We start from the raw sequence: 20410 nt of genomic DNA, 5'->3' as shown, positions 1-20410 counted from the left end.
AATCAGCCGGCTCCCTTTTAGATGCAGTCTAGGATATTTTTGCCAACCTAATTATGGCTGAAATGACACCAGTTTTTTTTTAAATTGTTTTGTTTACCTGTTCAATTTGATTTCATTAAAACTGTAATATTTAGTTAATTTGTGGCAGATTTTACCAGAAAAGGTATTGTACATTGTTCATGATTCTAATTAATCATTTCAAATTAACCATTCTATATTTCAAACAGTCATGTCATCTTCATTTCTTCGAGATATATGATTACAATTTTAATTAATAATCAAACCATTGTAAATTACAATATTTACTAAAGAAGAGTATAATTAGTGATGCACTAGATGAAATATTTTGTGATATTTGGCTACCCCCACTTAATTGCTCAAGTTCAAATTCCACCAGAGTTGATGAAGTAAGTACCAGTAATCTTACATTAATAAAATGTAATATGTCCTGTCAGTCACACAGGTAAAAGAGAAACTAAAGCAACAGAGTAGGAGTGAGTGACAGTATGAGATACTAAATTCAGGCAAAGTGTAGTAAAAAGTTTTACTTTCCTGCAAGTAGCCAGTATTTGAATAAAAAGACTGCAAATTTTAAAGCACACACACACACATGAAATTAAATATATACATATACATATATACACATATATATAATATACGTGTGTGTGTGTGACTGTTATGCAAGCAGTGTCCTTTGTTTCCAATATTCAACGAAAACATATCTGAGCATGGTGAAATATAACCTTTCTTGGAACAGATGAGGGTTGGTGACCGGAAGAGTATCCATCTGAACAGAATCTCTGAACCTTGCAAGTATGGAAAAGTGGATGTTTCATTTATTATGTGGATGATAATATTTTCAACTAAAATGTTACAACTATATCTGATGGTCAAAGTGCTTCACTTCTCTGTATGTACATATATTTACTCAACAGCTGACATGTACCAATGGTTTCTCTCATAGTTTTAATGTGCCATTTTCTATCATTAGTAATACTAGCAGATATGCTAGTATACTAAAAATCAATTCAAATTACTATACACTTCCTGTTTCCATATAATTAGGAGTTATGTTGACAAAACAGAAACTGGTCTTGAAGATGACTAAGTATAGACCTTGTACTAAACTAAATTTAAATTAATGATCTACCTGGATTACACATATAGGCATGTACACATAGAGACTTTGGAAGAATGATTCACTTCGAATCTCTTGATAAGATCTTAGGTAGAAGGTGTAAAATGTTTCTTCCAGGAATATAGTGCAACATCTACAGAGTGTCCACAAAGTCTGGGTACATGGAATAAATAAAATCATATCATAAACAATTAAATATAAGAAATAATAATTTCTTAAAGTGTGTGTTAATCCCCATGTGGGTACATGAAGTAAATAAAATCATAACATAAATAATTAAATATAAGAAATAATAATTTCTTAAAGTGTGTATTAATCCCCATGTACCCAGACTTTGTGGACACCCTGTATAATCTACTTCATTGAGTTGAGTCAATGAGGAGGCATCAACACAGTCACTCGATCAGTAAGAGCAATGTTTCTCAACTATTTTTTTTACCTACGGATCCCTTTGATTCTTATATTACTTAAAAAATTATTTTATATTATTATAATTAAATATTATTATTACGAATTGTATCAGAAAATTGTTAGAATATTTTGTGTATTGTAGAAATTTAAGCAATTTATTGCAGATAAATTTTAACAGTAACATTTTACAAAGACTCCCAAGGGCCATGTGGACGCCAGTTGAGAACCACTGAGCTAAATTAACAGCCAAAACTCATCCTCAAACCACACCCTTGTGAATTGTTTTTAAAAAGTAAAGAAGGGAAATCATGTTGAATATTGTAGTCTGAGATACTCTATGTTTAAAAAAAGAATTATCACAGCTAGGATTTTGAACTTAAAAGCTTGAAGAACCATAAAAAGCTAACATAAAGCATCTAATTTGTCAATCCCTCTAGTGATTTTTGTAATAGCTTAGTCATTGGAAGATGGGCAGTACTTATGGTCACTTTCAGGGTACCACACTGGTTAATGGAAAAGGCATTATTCTCAGACCACAGACTGGCCTGAATGCTTGCAACAGAGTGTATTCCTGCTAAAGATATGCACAGATCAGGTGAGATATTAAACCAGGTGATGGATTATGTCTATCAACCAACCAACCAACCAAGTACAAGAATAGTTCTTCCAACAAGCTTCTACTAAATTACACTCAACTAGCTATGCAGTGGGGATTGAACCTAAAAACCATATGTTTATAAAACTATGAAACAGACTTATCTAAATAGACTTTCTAGTCTACAACCAAACAGATTTTAAGTCATACTATATCATCCTTGACATATATAAATTTTATTTTTTACTTTTTTGTAAAGGCAATGCATTTGTTGTTGCTTATCCTTGAGTCAACATCGATCAAGCAAACCTATAAGCAAAATGTTCCAGCCATGACCATCTAGTTTTAAGAGGATATCTAGAACTGTATTGTATAATTTCTTTATTTAAAGATGGTAAGATGTAATTTTGGGGAGATTTAGCTGCTATTTTTAGCAGATCTAATGACCATGCTAAGGCTCTCCAGTGGGTTTCTTGTTTCTTGATGGTCGTGCTTCAAGATATCAATGACTCAGCAGCTTGAAACAATAAAAGGGTATGTGAGACATAATGGATAAATACATATATAGTGGAGAGTATAGCCAACTGAATTCACCCCAGTATGTATCTGGTATCTATTTTATCAACTTTGAGGATGAAAGTTGGACTCTATGAAATTTGAACACATTATGTAACAGAACAACACTATAAGCAACAAGATATTTAGACCGTTACTTTATTGTTTCTGCCAGTTACTGACCCGAGAATATATTACAATTACTCCAGAAACACAAAGATTCTGAACACAGTTGCTCAACCTGTTAGAAATAGCATCCAAATTTCCTCAAATCTTGCTCAGCTCTCTTAAGATAAATGAAGGATGCATCTGCTAATGTAGTCCTATAAATACAGGAAGAAAATGAGATATTAAACAAATGCATGAAAGGCAACTTTAAAGGTATTAGAACTCAGAATAAGGATGTAATGAACACGATATAGAAAAACTCTAGTACAACAATCCTCTCTCTCTCTCTCTCTCTCTCTCTCTCCTCTCTCTCTCTCTCTCTCTCTCTCTCTCTCTCTCTCTCTCATATCTTCACATATTTTACTTATTGAGATATACTTTTGTTTGTATGCTGATAAACAGATGTGCTAATAGGTCAATGTGAAGTGACCTATCATACTAGAATAATAAGTGAGTCATAATTCTACATTTAGCAGTATCTTTCACAATGTAAATAAAACCTTTTTTTTATATTTCAAATAAGATTCATGGCTGATCATTTAAACAACATATATGATATGAAAAAGATATCTTTAGTATCCATTGCATAACATAACATTGATTTTTAAAAAATTATTTCTATTATTTAGTTATATATTTATTTTTGCATTAGTAATTTTATAACAAACTGCTTCATTGCTGTAGACGGTTTTGTTTTCTTCTGCAAGTGAGAGTTATCAACCACCTTAAGTATCAATTCACTTTAAGTAGAAAAAGTGAATTAAATTCAATGATTCAACTAATGATTGAGACCATTTTGCAAACATAGCTTTCCAAACAACCACCACCACCACAAAGGCTTCATAATATATGGGAGGAAATAACCACTTGGTCACAAATTTTGTAGCAGGGGGTATAGTCATGTGAATCAATCAAATGTATATATATATATATATATATATGGATGGATGGATGGATTTTTGCTTGCTTGCTTACTTGGTGTTTACTTTCATTTATTTTATTAAGCCTGGAAAGATGAAAAACAAGGTTGGCATCTTCCATGCAAGAAAGGAAAAGTAGATGTTCGATGATGGTGATGCTGAAGGAGATTAGGTTATTATATCTGAGTTGAATAAAAGAGGGAGGAAATGTGGAGTGTTAGTATCATCTACACAGGAGTGCTGATGATTACATAGGAGTGACAGCAAGAAGATCATGTACTGTTCAGAAGGAAAAGCGTGGGTGATATAACCAAATCTTGAGGTGCACTAGAATTGGTAGAATGAGGGCCTGATTAGTGCCATAAGTGCCTGAAAGGAAACATCCAATGACAGTAGAATATATGAAATGGTGGAACTGTGGAATAATATCACCCCCATTTCTTTTACCTGAATAGTAGGAGTGAGGTGTTTAATCTGTGCCCACATGAAAGGAAGTATATTCTATCATACCTGTGTGTCCCACCATGAGTGAAACCACAGGTCCCCTGCCTCGACCTTCTGCAAACAACCTTCCATCAATGCCCTTGAGCCCAGCAAAAAGAGTTTGACCAAAGCACACACCAAGGCACCCATCAATACATACACACACACCTCTATAAGGCAGACACCCCACAAAATAAACTGTCTCCCACCACCACCAACACATACCCCTTCACACAAATTATACCCCCACATATACACAGACCCCCAAACACACACATTACACACTACACGTTAACATACCCCACCCCCATGGCTTTATCCTTTACAGAAAGAAAACAGACCAACAAACACAGCTATATATACCTACACCCCCGGAAAAAAAATTATACATATGACACCGCTACACATACCACAAACCCCATCCCCACAGGAGAACCACATTAATAATGCACACTTTCCCCACTTCTAGACAACTCTTGTCAGCTTCACAGCATACCCAACTAAGGGACATAACTCCTAAACTAATCCCCTGGCCCCTTTTCATCCCACCACCTTTTTCACAGTAGCTGCTGACCAGTTGCGCTAATCCACCTCTGGCAATAGACAGCAGTCACCATATTCCCTTCCATATCGACTGACTCTGATGAGCGTAAAGTTATATAATCAATTTGTTACCTTACACTTTATTGTATTCTCTACTTGAAACTGATTGGTAAGACCAGCCGTGATTAATATTTAATACTATACATTTCAGATAATATACATATATATATATATTAGAGATGAAAGAAATCTAGAATGCAGGAAAGCTGATGTGAAAACAGCTTAGAGGATCAAGTAAAATACCCTTATATGCAGGAAAAAGTGACCAGCAAGCCAATACAGAGCAGCTTGCTGGCCACTTTTTTCCATCTATAAGGATATTTTGCCTGATCCTCTAAGCTGTTTTCACAGCTACTCTCCTGCAATTAAGATTTCCTTCATTTCTAAAATACCAATTCATTCCATACTTCAATGTTTGTTTATAAACACACACACACACACTTATACACACAATGGACTTCTGCCAGTTTCTATCTACTGAATCCACTTGCAAGTCTTTGTTTAGCCAGGGCTGTTGTAGAAGACACTTGCCCAAGGTGCCATGCAGTGGGACTAAATCCAAGACCACATGGTTGAGAGGTAAACTTCTTAACCTCACAACCAGTGCAAAGGCAAATCATGGAACATATCAAGTAAATAATATTGCACCATAAAAACATGAACAGTACATAAGTAAAGTCTTCAAATTCTCTATGATGATTTTTTTTATGATGACCCCACTCCAAACTAAAACTTCACAAAGACTGTGATTCTACTTTGGGGTCAGAAAATACTCCAGTCCTGAACCATAAAAAAAGACCAAGAGTGACTCATACTGATGTACTGAGTCAGAAATATATAAACATGCAAGACCCAACCTCCCAAAAAACATCATTGGGTTAATAATCAAAGATCTACTCACCCATACACTGTTTCTGTCCCCCATCTCTTCTACCAATACTCAAATGGTTTTTACTAACAGTTTAATCCCTCCCCCAATCCATGCCTATTCAAAACACCTTTCAGTTTTTCATCATCCTTAATGTGTCACTTCCTTCAGACCCTGCATCAAACACTTTTATGAAAAAATTTTGTGTTAACCTGAAATTGACAATATCAATTCCATAACAGCTAGATTACTCATTGAAGAAGAAAAAGATTTTTTCATTCTTCTCAAAGAGTACATATTAGAAACATTTTAATTTTCCTCAACTTGTGGAACACACAAATTTATCCATTTTTTTTTCTAGCATATTTGGGTGCTTTGTTGGGAAGAATAGCACAATGACTGTAGTAATGAAATTTTAGTCCATGCCCAAATAAACAATAGTACCTTAATATGTATATAATTATATGTATGTATGTATGTATGTGTACAAACATGCATACATACACACACACACACACACACACACACACACACACACACAGACAGACATACACACACACACACACACATGTCTGTAAACCAACATACAAGCTTCTATGAGGTCACTTGATTTGGAAGAAATAGCAACTAAATTTCTTTCAAATCCCTTTTGATTCTCTTACAAAATACACCTTGATTTCCCTTCAATTGTGTCACACGTTCCTGGTTATACTTATGAAATAGCTGTTTGCTGTTCTTGGAGATTTGTACATGATAAAATCAGAATCTTTGAGATAGTGTTCATTTAAACATTTTTAGTAAGATAAAAGTTAAAAACAAAGATTATATCATCTTATGAATATCAGAACATGAATTATTACAAGTAATCTTAAATATTTTGCTTTGTTATTTTTCTCTTTTTTTAAATTTCCTTTCTTTGTAATTTTTAATATTTTCCTGTTGCAAATCATATATCATTAGTACTTACTCAACAAATGTTTATTTTTAGGCTATTTTTACACAAATACTTTGACTTTAATGTGTGTGTTTGTGCATGTGTGTGATTATCTTATTGTGGCTTAAGAATGAATAAATATCTATAAATAAAATATTTGAAGCTATATATATGTATATACAGCCATGGCCAAAAGTATTAGGCTACCCCAATGTTTTGGGGTTCTGCTATTCAGTGTTAATGAAACTCATGCACATGGTAGATTATGGTATATTTCACAATATACATTAGTTTTAATATCTGGTTGACCCTCCTTTAGCATCAATTACTGCTTTTACTCTGTACATAGAAACCAATTATGAGTAAGACCAGCGTCCAAAATTAACTTGTTTCCTTGATTATTTCAGAGCTTTATGCTAAAATACGTTATAGATACAGTTAATAAACAGTAAAATGCCTAAAACAAGGGAGTTGAGTGGGTGTGAGTGAGGCCAAATCGTAGCTCATCATGAAGATGAAATGTCTCGAAGGCAAATTGCTCAGAAGATGAAATGTTCTCGATGTGCGCTGCAAATGACTCTCAAGCGCTTCAGAGTGACAAAAGATGTGAAGATAATACAAAGAACGAGTAGAAAAAGGTTACAGCATCTTGTGATGACAGATCCATTATCCATCAGTCACTTAAAAGCAGGAGAAAAAAATCGTTGGAGCTCTGTGCAGACTTCAATGATGCAAGTACTTCACAAATATCAACCAGAACTGTTAGAAGAAGGTTTGTAGAGTATGGTCTGAAAGGTTGTAAAGCCAAGAAGAAGCCATAGGTTTCTGAAGCGAATATGGAAAAACATCTTCAGTGGGCCAAACACAACTCAAATTGGACCAGTGAGCAATGATTGAAAGTCATATGGTCTGATGAAAGTAACTATGAGGCAAGATAGTATGTGTATTCAATCAACATATAAACTTAATGTAACTAGTTTGTTGCCCAAAATATATAAAAAGTATCCAACATAAAGCTAATATTATATTTCATGTTTTTACTCAGGTTCATAGTACATCTGGTGCAACTTTTATGCATCACAGAGTTGGGGAAGCATTAAAGGCTGAATGTCTGGTACCAATCATAAAACATGGGGGTGGTTCTACCATGGCCTGCATATCTGTCACAAAACCTGGAGAAATGTTTTTATGTCAGGGAAGGATGAATTCAGCTACCTATGTTTCTATGTTATCAGATATTTTAGAGCCATCAATTGGTAAATTGCATCCAGGGGTGTCAAAAAACAGTGTTATCTTTCAACAGGACAGCACTCCATGTCATACAGCAAAGAATAGTCATCAGTGGTTTGAGACACAGGGTATTGTTCCCAAGGACTGGCCAGCTCAAAGTCCCTATCTAAATCTGATTGAACACCTATGGGGAACTCTTGGTGAGGCTATCAGGAACACAACAATTAAAAATAAAGAGCATTTGTACCAAAAGTTGAGAGAAGAATGGAGTAAAATTGCACCTATCACCTGCAAGAAACTAGTTGATTCAATGCCTAACCATATAAAAGTGGTAATTAATGCTAAAGGAGGGTCAACCAGATATTAAAACTAATGTATATTGTGAAATATACCATAATCTACCATGTGCACAAGTTTCATTAACACTGAGATAGCAGAACCCCAAAACATTGGGGTGGTCTAATACTTTTGGCCAAGGCTATATATGTGTGAGTGTGTACATACATAAGTACATATACTGACACACCCACTATATGTGGGTATAGGTGTGTTGTTTATTTAAATTGAGTTACTTCCTTTTGATTCATGTTTCATGCCACATCGATTGTCAGACATAAAACATGAGTCATAGGAAAAGAAATGTTTCAATAAGCCATATATTCTATAACCTGTATTGAGTTCTCTCTTTATCATTCACTCAACAAAATTCAACATTTGAATACACCATATAAGTAAGCCATTCTGTGTGACTGTCTTTCTTTCTGTACATACATGTGTATGTATGTATATATGTATGTGTGTATGTTTCTCTTCTGTTTTTAATCATTTACTTCCTCTGAAGAAAGGACTGGTTTCTAACAAAGATACAAATCTCCATCATTGGAATGTGGATAATGAAGACAATGTCACATTTTAAATCTGATAAAAGTCTAGCATATTTTTACTGATTCACTTACAGATTGTATTTGTAATGTATGAGTTAGTTGGTTGATTTCTTTTTCTGAAAATCCAAGCTTATCCAGACTGACAGTTAGGCATTTACTTACAAAACTAAGTGCTCCAATTATTATTGGTATAAATGTGGATTTGTATAAATGTGAATTTGTATGTATGTTTGTATGTATGTATGTATGTATGTATGTATGTGTTGTAGTTGTTGTTCTTTAATCCCAGGTCAACCCTAACTGGGAAAACCTGTAACCATAACATCTTAAAAAATGGTGTATAAGACTGCATTATCCAATACACATGTTTTCTTTTAAGACAGTAAGGAGTGATGCCAGAGAGATTTCATTACTATTTCTTGCAAATCAAACAGCCACATAGAGGTTCTTTTGTTGGCATAAGAAGTCTGTCTCCCAACCACATGGTTCTGGGAGCACCTTGTAGCACCTTGGGCAAATGTCTTCTACCATAGCCTTGTGAGTGGATTTGATAGACAGAAACTTAAAGAAGCCCATCATATAAATATATATATGTTTATATGTGTGTGTATGTCTTTGTATCTGTGTATGTACCCTACCACCGCTTGACAACTGATGTTGGTGTGTTTATATCCATGTAACTTAGCAGTTCATCAAAAGAAACCAATAGAATAAGTACCAGGCTTTGAAAAAATTAGTACTGGGATTAATTCATTCCACTAAAAAAAAATTCTTCGAGGTGTTGCCCCAGTATGGCCACAGATTAATTACTGAAACAAGTAAAAAATAAAAGATAATATACATACATACATGTGTGTGTGTGTGTGTGTGTGTGTGTGTGATTATGATGTATATGGTTCATATCTAACCAAACAAGTTTCTATGTTTGATACAGGGTAAACAGAATTACATACACATGCTTAAAGCTTCACATTCTTACAAACTTATTTACCTTCCCATTCATTCTGGCCCCTCCTCTGTATTATTTCTCTTATATTCAACTTCCTATGCTTTCAAGGTATGTCCTGGCACCTCTTCACCACCATCTTCTTTCTTTTCCAACTAGATTAACCATGTATCTCCTCTATAGCAAGAAATCTGTTCCTGTTCCTTTATTATACTTTAATCTCTCATTACTTGGCATAAAGCCCCACTCCTTCAATATTACTGCCACTTCAGTTGAGGGGGTCTTACTTGGTGGTTTCACTGGTGCCAGTGCCACATGGTACACTCTATAAAGAGTATGTAGGTGTGCATGTGTGTGTATATGTGTGCATGTGTGTGAGTGTGTGTGTGTGAGTCTATGTGTGTGTGTGTGCGTGTGGGTGGGTGTGTGTGTGTAGGTCATCCAGTTGTAGAAACCATACCAACATGGACAATTAATGGTGATGGTGATGATACATACATGCACACACACACATATATATAAATGTATATATTTATATAATACATGCATTCAGAACACTGAACCTTATGAAGGAGAAGACAGGGGGCCGAGACATATGGTGCATTGCTGTACTTGAGAAGACTCACCCACCACAACTGAATTGAGATCCTAAAATCAAGGTGCCACATAAAAAGCACTGGTGCTGGTGTCACTTAAAAAGCACTGGTGATGGTGCCACATAAAAAGCACCCAGCATACTCTGTAGAGTGGTTGGCATTAGGAAGGGCATCCAGCCATAGAAACCAAATCAAAACAGACTATGGAACCTGGTGCAGCCTCTGGCCTTGCCGGCTCCTGTCAAGACATATAACCCATGCCATCATGGAAAATGAATGTTAAATGTTGATGATAATGATATATGTATGAATTTATATCCACATTTCTCTCTCTCTCTCTCTCTCTCTCTCTCTCTCTCTCTCTCTCTCTCTCTCTCTCACTCTCTCTCTCTCTCTCTCTCTCTCTCTCTCTCTCTCACTCTCTCTCTCTCTCTCTCTCTCTCTCTCTCTCTCTCCATACAGAGTGAAAATAAAATTACTCCCGCGTTTGGAACCAAAAATAGAAGAAAAGCAACTTGTGATAAAAAGAAAAAAGACTAACAAATCAAGCAGCAAATCAATTCCTTTATGGGTTGTATTATAATTTTTATGCTTATTCGTAGGTATTTGCTTTTCTTCTATTTTTTGTTTCAAACATAAAAGATTTGCTTTATTTATACACTTTATGTGATATATATTTTATTATGTTCCATTCTATTGTTAAGTAGAGGATTGCCTGTACAGTGGGTGCTAAAATATTGATACGGACCGCCGAAATACAAAATAACGTTATGACCCTATTCCCCAAGCTGGGTTTGAAACCGTATTCTGGTTGTTGGGGATAATGGTATTTTTTTTGTCCTGTCAACAAGCACAGCTATTTATAGCATAGGAGGATGATTGCTGACCCTTTCCGGTCATCGAAAGTTGAGAAAAACAAGTTAGGAACTGTACTAAACTGACCCAGCTGTGGAGGGGGGTATCGTAGCACTATTGGGTATGGTATCTCTCATAAATACGACAGCGAGATTTGGAGACAAGCAGTTGACGAAAACAAAATCAGTGGATGAAGATGTACAGCAGTTGATGTGAAGGCCAGCGGCCAGTAGAGGAGCAAGATGAACAGAGAGACTGACAGACAGAGGCTGAAAGAGAGAGACTATGGTCAGAAGGTACCAGTCAGCAGAAATGGATAGAGTCTAAGAGAGAGAGGGACAGAGAGATGGAACTGTTGTGGCAGGCAAAAGATTGTAGTTGGTCAGTTCTTGTGATTGTAGTGGGAGCTTTGAAGGAAAGGAAATTCTTGCGGTGAAGGTTTGTTTAAATATTCTTTAAAGAGAGAACTTTGTTGTTACATGTTTTAAAAGAAAAAGAGATTTCATTAACTGTGATGTTAACCGGTGGAAAATAAAAGAGAGAACTTTGTTGTGACATGTTGTTCAAAGAAAAGAAAACAAAGAAGTAAAAGAACTTTTAAATTGACTTGATATACGAACTCTTGATTGTAAACTTTGATTATGTTAAATGCTTGGAAACGCTATTGTTACATGTTATTGAATTGTTATGCAATGTTTTATTTTGATGATGATGATGTATTGTTTTGCTAAGAAAAAAGTTAGTGTCACTACGCAACGTTTGGTCCGTGTTATTTCTTCCTCCTTTTGCCTGTTGTCGTCGTTACGTGCTTCGCATGCGGGCGTTTGTAACAATATGTGGTTTGTGTGTCATATTTGATGACCATTAACCTTTTTGTTACTATATTTATGGTGAAATATACTGAGTTCGTTTCAAATAATTTTGAAAATAATGAAGTGTTTTGTAAAATATGACTTTTTCTGATACTTCCTAAAAGGGTAGGCTGAAAAGTTCATTGACTGACTGAGAAAGAGTCGTCATACAGTAATTAAACTTGGCATGCATTAAATTCAACCTTTACTGATGCTAACTGCATTCTTTTCTTTCCAGATAAACCCACATTGGATACAGAATTGAAGATTGAAAATTGAAAAGTGGTACTAGAGACGTTTCATGAAAATGGATAAAATTTGGCACTGTGGTGTTATCAAATATCTGCAGAAAAAGTGTTTAGCCCCAAGGATATTCATTAGGGGATGATGCTCCAGTTTTATCAACCGTGCAAAAGTGGGCAGCTGGATTCAAGAGGGGTAGGGAGAGTCTTGACGATGACTCAAGGTCTGGAGTCCTCTCACAGTCACCACCTAAGAAAACATTGACCGTGTTCACCACATAGTGATGGATGACAGATGTTTAAATGTTAATCAGATAGCTAGTGCTGTAGGTATCTCCCATGAACGAGTTGAGAACATTCTGCATAACGAACTTGGCATGTTGAAGGTTTCCGCTTGGTGGGTGCCACGACTTTTGACATCTGATCAAAAGCACACCAGGCTGGTCATGTCGCAGGTGAACTTGGCACTTTTTGAAGCAAATCCAGCTGGTTTTCTTCAATATTTTCTCATCCAAAATGAATGTTGTGTCCACCACTTTGAGCTAGAAACCAAACTGCAATCCATGCAGTGGAAACACCCGTCTTCTCCCCCACTAAAGAAGGGCAAGGTGGTGTCATCGGCAGAAAAGTGATGGCCTCCATCTTCTAGGATTGTGTTCATTGACTACCTTCAGAAAGGCCATTCTATCAATGGAGAATACTATGCCAACTTGCTGAGGCAATCAAGTCAAAATGGCCTGGAAAACTGATGAAGGGCATCCTACTTCACCAGGACAATGCTCCTGCACACAAGTCTGTGGTTGCAATGGCTGCTGTGCATGACTGTGGCTTTGAACTGGTTGATCACTCTCCATATTCTCCTGATTTGGCACCATCTGACTATTTTCTGTTTCCCAACACGAAAAAACACTTGGCTGGGAAACAGTATCAGACCAATGATGAGATTATATCTGTTGTTGAGGACTTTTTTGATGATCAGGATGAGAGCTTCTATACCACAGGAATCCAAGTGCTGCAACATTGATGGAAAAAGTGTATGGACCGCAGGGGAGACTATATAAAAAAATAAAACACGTTTGGTCACGTTCAACCATTGCATCGTGGTCAGCCTATGAACTTTTCAGCCCACTCTCGTATAAACATGGGTGAGAATGGACATTGCTCCTAGTCTTCAATAAAATAAAGAGTTCAGAGAGTTTTATTAAATAACTTTGACATGGGAAATTGATATATTATATTGACTTTGACTGAAATTGCATCAAGTCATTCAATGTTATTAATAGATTTTGATTGAGTTTTGGTTTCAAGTGACTTGGCTTGGTGTTAAAAACATTAAATGTTTTTCAATATTTCTTTTCCCCTAAGGTTACGAGCTGGCAGCATCATTGGCACACCGGAAAAACTGCTTAGCAGCATTTTGTCTGTCTTTACATTCTGAGTTCAAATTTCACCAAGGTCAACTTTGCCTTTCATGGTCAATAAAATAAGTGCTAGTTGTAGATTGGGGTCAATGAATTCAGCTTACCCCTCCCCCGAAATTGCTGGCCTTGGACCAAAGTTTGAAGCCAGTATTTTTTTTGCTCCCTCTTTGTTTCAAGTTCAAATCCTACCAGTGTTAATACTGATACCCACCCCAAATCAAGAAGTACCAACAATGTACTTCAGTCAATCTACTCAGATATACTCCATCCCCAACAAATTTGTGACCCTTTGTCATTTCAACTCAGTAATGCTTATAGTTCATGGTTCTTGATGCTTCAAATACTATGAGCTTAAGGGAAGAAAACTGTAGGGAAGTGGTTATACACCATTAGGTGTACTCCGCTCCCGTACATTAAATTTCTTGAAGAAAACGGAACGCAGGCTCTAAACTATCAACACAACAATATTTATTACAATAGAATTCTGCTCGCACTTGGAGGGAATTCGGCAGCACTTCGCCCTTTGGTTACTGAGACGCCGTCAATGAAGTTGCGTGGTTATCTGTGTAGCTCCAGTGTTGGGTTGTCGGAGAGCTGCTGCTACAACGTCTAGGCTCCTCGAAGGTCAGCGAGCAAAGAGGGTGAAATCCACGCGAACGCTTGGATATGGATGACTACGCATGCACATGAGACTCTTCCTGTATTCCCTCCGGAACTAGTCCCTGCGCATGCATGGATAAACTCTCCGGAAATGGCGTCTGCTATTAGGCGCCACTACAAAACTATCAAATTGAAAGCTTGGACAAGCTCAAAGGATTCTTTACACATGAATATTAATGTGAATAATTGGAAAAGTCATCAAGGTATCAGATAAAATGCCTTTCAGTGTTTGTTGCATCTGTCTAGGCTCTAAGTTCAAATCCCACCAAAGTCAATATTGCTTTTTATCCTTTTGTGGTTGTTAAATAAAGTACTACTCCAGAGTAGCTGATTGGTAGAATTGTTAGAATAATAGACAAGATGTCTTGTAGTATTTGTTCTGGCACTTTGAGTTCTGAGTTCAATTTTATCCAGGGACTCAAATACCACAAATAGCAAAAACTGCTCACCCAAACATAGGACCATGATTGACTATGAAAGCTGCAATAAGTGAGAAGTGTTATGATTGTCTGTCATTACAGTCAAACAATTATATATATAATGTTCATTGCAACATTTTAGTCACACATTTAATCTTCCCATTAGCTATTTTCTTGCATATTCATAATTTGGGTGTTATGTAGTCTAGTGGTAAATGTGTCAGGAACACAATTACAAGGGTGTGAGTTTGATTTTGGGGCCAGACAGCATTTTTGTATCCCCAAGCAAGGTAATTCATTTTGAATGGCTTCAGTACACTCAATTAAAAAAGAATAGCTTGGATATTAACCCTGTGGCAGACTATCATCTTGTTCAAGGAGTAGTCTTGTGACAACAGGTTTTAAAATACCTCAGAAACTGACCAAATGAGACAGTTAAATGAATCTTGGCTTGAGATAGACTTTAAATAGACTTTAATAGACTGCACTGTTTTCTCATAGAAGTTTTCATTACTTATCAGCATAAACTATGTTCCTTCTCATCAGAAACAAGTGTTTCAACATTTCCTTTGATAGCAAAGTACGTTTGTTTCTTCCATAATTAAAACTAAAAATATTTTCTTACTAATCTCTGATAATCTATGGAATTTGTTATCAGAAAATGAGCAATATATTTTGTATCTATCTCAACACTACCTACATACCCACCACCATATTGATATACATTGAGTAGCAAACACACACACACACATACACACACACACACACACACACAAACACACACACACACACACAAACACACACACACACACACACACACTAACATTAACTCATGCACGTTTTCACCTTATATTCACACAGACTTGTTTATATATGCACATGGCCACATAAACACACAATGATGTGTATTCAGTTGTCTGATCAACTGAATTACCAACTTATTGAATTAGTATATTACTGGATGAGTATTCCAGGCATGCACCCTCTCAATATAATCCACAAGCTGAATCAGTAACATAGCTGTAGCTTTCAATCACAGGAAAGCTTCTGCACAGTTTCCAGTTTACTCAGTTTCACTCACAAGGCTTGAGTTGACCCAAGGAGTTAGTAAAAGATGCCACACAGTGGGATGAAGTCTAAAACTTCTGTCCACATACCCATATACATGTGTATGTATATTCTGCATACATACTTAAACACACACACACACATAAACACGTATGGTTACTCACAGACACACATACTTGTTTATTTTAAAGTCCCTAACATACACACAAACACATGTCCATATACAAATACAGTTACATACACTCATGCATGCCAAGAAAACATTATTTAACCTCACTTCCTTAAACAAAATTAACATACAACATTCACAATCACTCAAACTGCTATACCTCATTATCATGTACAATTTCTCCAGGCTAATGTATTTCAATATAGCAAAAAGTACATCTCAAAGAATGGCACTTCTCTTCAGAGCCTGAAAATATTACAGCTCCTAACAACTACTCAACCTCTATAAAGCTCAGGAAAGAACCATACAGAGTACTGCTCCCACATCTGGGGTGCTGGGTGCTGCTACACAGACAGGAATCCTTGACAGCATCCACAGAAAGGTCACTCAGCTGAGTAGTATAAAGTCACTCTCAAACTCCAACTGCTCACCCACAGATCTGCTATTTCCTCTCTGCTTTTTCTGCCTGTACGACAATAGCCTTTGTTCCTCAGAGCTGGTTTGTGTCACTTTCACACAGGCACTCATGTTTCATTCATCTGTCCTCCTCTCACCATACATGCTGAGTTCAACCTTTCAAGTTTCCCACACTAACCACTCTGTCAAGTCCTTCTTTCTGTCTTCTCTAAAATTCCTTCCCTACAGATATTTTTCTTTCAATCATCTGCCTTAAGTCAAATGTTAATGGCATCAACCTCACTGGTCTATGAGGCACTGCCCCTTCCTCCCCCACAAAAGCACATCCACACACACACACACACACACTACATATATACATACATAATTACTAGATTGTGTATGTGGTTCAAACTGATACTAGCTACTCCATATGTTATTCTCCCAGGCAGAAGACGTAAACAAAAATTTATCAGAATAGCTGACAACTAATACAGATTTCTGGTACCAGAATCTGACTAATAAGGAAGGCATAGTTTGTTTGCACCATTGAAGATTATCAGAAAATTAATGACCACATGACTTCTCCTCCCACACACACATGCCATATTCACTGCCATCTGTGTTACCACCCTGCCTCCCCATAAAACAATAAGCCATTGTGAAAGCTGCAACATGGTTGCATGACCTTCTAGAAATAGCTGTCAAATCTCACTTAAATCACACACTACAGACTTAAATAAAGAAAGAATAGATTGGATAATACAATATTAGATATCTTGAAAGAGAAGGCTAGAATGTCTTTGAATGTAGATCTGCTCAATCAGAGTTAACCTACACTAAATAACAATAACAACAACAGCAGCACCATCATGGTATGATACAGGTTAACCTCAGTTGACACTATAAATATTTTATATTAATCTATATCAGTGGTACTTAACCTGGGGGATTTGTGAATTCATAAGAGGCAGTAAATATCAAGAAGGCACTATATAAGGTTCTAGGTATCAAGAAAGATCATGATTTTTTTTTAGAGATATAATATTTAAACCAACTACAATATTTATAATTTTAAAACATTTTCAAAGAAAAATAAAAAGGAGAAATCTTTGTTGAGATTAAAATGTGAATATTGCGTTATCAGTGAGCAGAAATGTGATTGATGATGTGCAAGCATCCAACATAATTTTGTTATAATGGTCTTCAACTTTTTTAGTTATTTTCTTATAAATATAACAGTTTTACTGAAGTGTAAACATAAGATGCCAGTTATTGCTGTCTGGGACAGACAAGTAAAAGTATGTACCATCACAGAGGACAACTGCCCTGTTGTCATAATGTATGATGATATAAATGCGAATTCATAATTTGGATATAGAAGCTGGAGGTTTTGAATGTATGATGTGGATCACTCCACAGTACTCCACTTGATGGTGTGTAGAATATTTTTAACCTTTGTGTGGCCTATGAACATGACCATCATACAAGCACTGTTGTTTGTTTCCAACTGTTGTTGTTTGAAAATTAAAGAGAAAGCGGCCGACTGTGGACAGCTGCTTCAAAACCTCCAGCTTCTATATCCAAATTATGAATTCGTAATTATATCAATAATGGTGCACTTGCTTTTGGGAGTAAATGCTTAAGTGACAATCTGGATAAGATGGCGTTTTCAGAAAAAGAAATCACCTTGAAAACTTGCACATTACAAATACAATTTGTAAGTGGAATAGTAAAAGTTTAAAATGTGAATTTGTTTTTGTTACCAACATTCCATCTTTGTTAAAAACGAACTCCCTCAAAGGAATATTTCAAATAATTAAAAACAGAAGAAAACAGTCATATATATATCACAGAGGATTCAAATGTAGTAAACACAGGATTCAAATGTGAGTTACTACCAGTCTCATGCTCTAATAATGCAGTAAAAGGACAAGTTTATATTGTGTGCTGTTGTACTGTCCTACAATCTTTCAAGCTCAAAATAAACATTGCTGATCTCTGCAAGAAACGAGTAAAGGGAAGTCTGAGGGATTATAATAAGAGTTGTGTCTCTTTGCCCTGTTAGAATGAGAACTAATAATGGCTGGTAAACTGAATTTGATGGGGAAAAGTGAAAGTTTGTAAGACTGTGTGTCTAATCCAGAGAGGCTAGTGTTCTCCAGTTTAATAGTAGAAACTTGTCGAAATGCTTGCATTAAAGAAAATTTCCAATCTCAAGTTCACTAGGTCGGTGGAGTTCTTAGATTAAGAAAGAATATGAGTTCTTTCAGCTATACAAAGCTTGCACCTCCTTCGCCTATTAATGATTGATGTGGATCACTCCACAGTACTCCACTTGATGGTGTGCAGAATATTTTGAACCTTTGTGTGGCGTATTTTTAGCCTTTCACCTTTGAATTAAATACTCACAACTAAACAGTGTTAATTTCCATCCTAATGAGCCAAAGAGACACAACTCTTATCTCCTCTCTACATGGTAAGGAAGCAAACTTTCTAGCCATTTGGCTTCAGGATCAATCCCACCGTGTGACACCTTGAGCAAGTATTTTCTACTATAGCCCCAGGCTAACTAAAGCCTTGTGAATAGATCTAGTAGATGGAAAAAGTCGATCATATAAATGTGTGTGTGTGTGTGTTTACTCTTGTCTTGACATCATGTGATGGTTGCAAATGAACATGACTATCATACAAGCACTGTTGTTTGTTTCCAGTCTCCTGTAAAAGACATGTTTGGCTATGGGAAATATTTCTATGCTTGGAAACAGGTGAGGGTTACTGACAAGAAAGGCATCAGGCCATAGAAAATCTCCTTCAACAAATTCTGTCTGACCCTTGCAAGCATGGAAAAGTGAACATGAAAACAATGATGATGATGATGATGGTATAGATATATATATATATATATATATATATATATATAATTTGTGGAGGCGCAATGGCCCAGTGGTTAGGGCAGCGGACTCGCGGTCATAGGATCGCGGTTTCGATTCCCAGACCAGGCGTTGTGAGTGTTTATTGAGCAAAAACACCTAAAAGCTCCACGAGGCTCCGGCACGGGATGGTGGCGAACCCTGCTGTACTCTTCCACCACAACTTTCTCTCACTCTTACTTCCTGTTTCTGTTGTGCCTGTAATTCAAAGGGACAGCCTTGTCACACTGTGTCACGCTGAATATCTCCGAGAACTACATTAAGGGTACACGTGTCTGTGGAGTGCTCAGCCACTTGCACGTTAATTTCACGAGCAGGCTGTTCTGTTGATCGGATCAACTGGAACCCTCGACGTTGTTAGTGACGGAGTGCCAACAACAACAACATATATAATTTATATACATGGAGAGAGAAAGGGCCCCCTCCAGCAGTCAACTGGTGTCTACTTTCACTTAAGTAGACTAGAGCTAAGTGAAATGATTTTCCTAGCTCAAGGACACAACACACTACCCAGTCTAGAAATCAAATGCACAAACTTATTATTTGAGCCCAATACCATAAACACTAGGCCATGCACCTGTGTGTATGTGTATATCATCATCATCATCATCATCATCATTATTAACATCCCTCTTCCATGCTGGCATTGGTTGGACAGTTTGACAGGAGTGTACTTGGTGCATTTTATGTAGCACTAGCATTAGTGAGGTCACTGAGTAACTTGCAAGACAAAGACCTCTCGGCTGAGAGAAGTGGCTTTGTGCCAGGTGATGAGAAATTAAACTATAATTGAAAGAAAAAAACAAGTGTCTTACTGTAGAAGAGATATGTGGTTACCCCAATCGGAAGAAAGAAAGATGGAGAGAGGGATAGAGAGAGAAGATGGTTATGAAGATATGTTTGGGTGTACCCTTAAAATACAGGGAGGTGAAGTAGGTTGAGTGGTAGAGAGGACTGGACAGGGTGAGTGAGCAGGGTGTTCAGAAGAGTGCAAAAGGTGAGTAGAAAATAAAGGAGAGGTGAAGAGAAATGCAGTGAGTGGTGAATACAGGTATACAGGATATA

At 36.5% G+C, this 20410-nt stretch overlaps 1 long non-coding RNA gene across 1 annotated transcript in view; it reads left to right on the top strand.

The window, feature by feature from the left end:
• The window catches only part of LOC149137200 (uncharacterized), a 30411-nt gene extending 12869 nt beyond the window's left edge, over positions 1–17542 (top strand). The window contains exon 2 of the long non-coding RNA XR_016240716.1: positions 12276–17542. This is a non-coding gene — a long non-coding RNA (uncharacterized LOC149137200). The remainder of the gene's footprint in view (positions 1–12275) is intronic.
• Positions 17543–20410: the final 2868 nt, after the last annotated feature.

The sequence above is a fragment of the Octopus bimaculoides genome, chromosome 2 (assembly GCF_046866305.1).
Source record: "Octopus bimaculoides isolate indiv1 chromosome 2, ASM4686630v1, whole genome shotgun sequence".
NCBI classification, from domain to species: domain Eukaryota; kingdom Metazoa; phylum Mollusca; class Cephalopoda; order Octopoda; family Octopodidae; genus Octopus; species Octopus bimaculoides.
Note: the sequence above shows the minus strand (reverse complement) of the source record. Positions and strands in the feature narration are given on the sequence as shown.